The sequence below is a fragment of the Octopus bimaculoides genome, chromosome 1 (assembly GCF_001194135.2).
Source record: "Octopus bimaculoides isolate UCB-OBI-ISO-001 chromosome 1, ASM119413v2, whole genome shotgun sequence".
NCBI lineage: Eukaryota > Metazoa > Mollusca > Cephalopoda > Octopoda > Octopodidae > Octopus > Octopus bimaculoides.
In genome coordinates this window covers 25095393-25096288 of record NC_068981.1, presented here as the reverse complement: position 1 = coordinate 25096288, position 896 = coordinate 25095393, and positions in this window count along the sequence as shown.

Below are 896 nucleotides of genomic sequence, written 5' to 3'. Positions count from 1 at the left end.
TATATATATACATATATATATATATACACACACACGACAAGAAATATTTTTTGCCTCTTTTTATGGAGACAAAAGGGTTTATAAGAGTGCAAAAGAAGTGCTCAAATATAATTTAGACAGAGCTAAAAAAAAAAGAAACATTGGTCATAGAACAAACATCAAATTCCAGTCAATGACTTTATATATAACACCACACCTCCAAACATTTGATCATATATAGATATTACCATGGCCCTTAAATATATAAAGTATACATATAAAAAAATATATATGCGAATATGCGGAACCCTTTTGACTCTTGAACTTAACATACATTTTTGTTTGAGGGGAATAAGAAAGAGTTCTTTTAGTCGATTGATATTTTATCGTATTTAGATTTTTAGTCGCATGACACGCTTCAGAAATATTATTCGATTGTATACATCTTCTTGATAGGCATAGACCGTTCTATATATCTGTATTTTTATTCGCATATATATTTTTTACCTTTTGTGTTTTTTTTATATATGTATACTTTATATATGTTTAAGGTCCATGATAATATTTATATATGATCAAATGTTTGGAGGCGTGGTCATCATCATCATCATCATCGTTTAACGTCCGCTTTCCATGCTAGCATGGGTTGGACGATTTGACTGAGGACTGGTGAACCAGATGGCTACACCAGGCTCCAATCTGATTTGGCAGAGTTTCTACAGCTGGATGCCCTTCCTAACGCCAACCACTCAGAGAATGTAGTGGGTGCTTTTATGTGCCACCGGCACGAAGGCCAGTCAGGTGGTACTGGCAACGGCCACGCTCGAAATGGTGTATTTTACGTGCCACCTGCACAGGAGCCAGTCCAGCGGGACTGGCAACGAACTCGCTCGAATGTCTTTTCACGTGTCACTGGC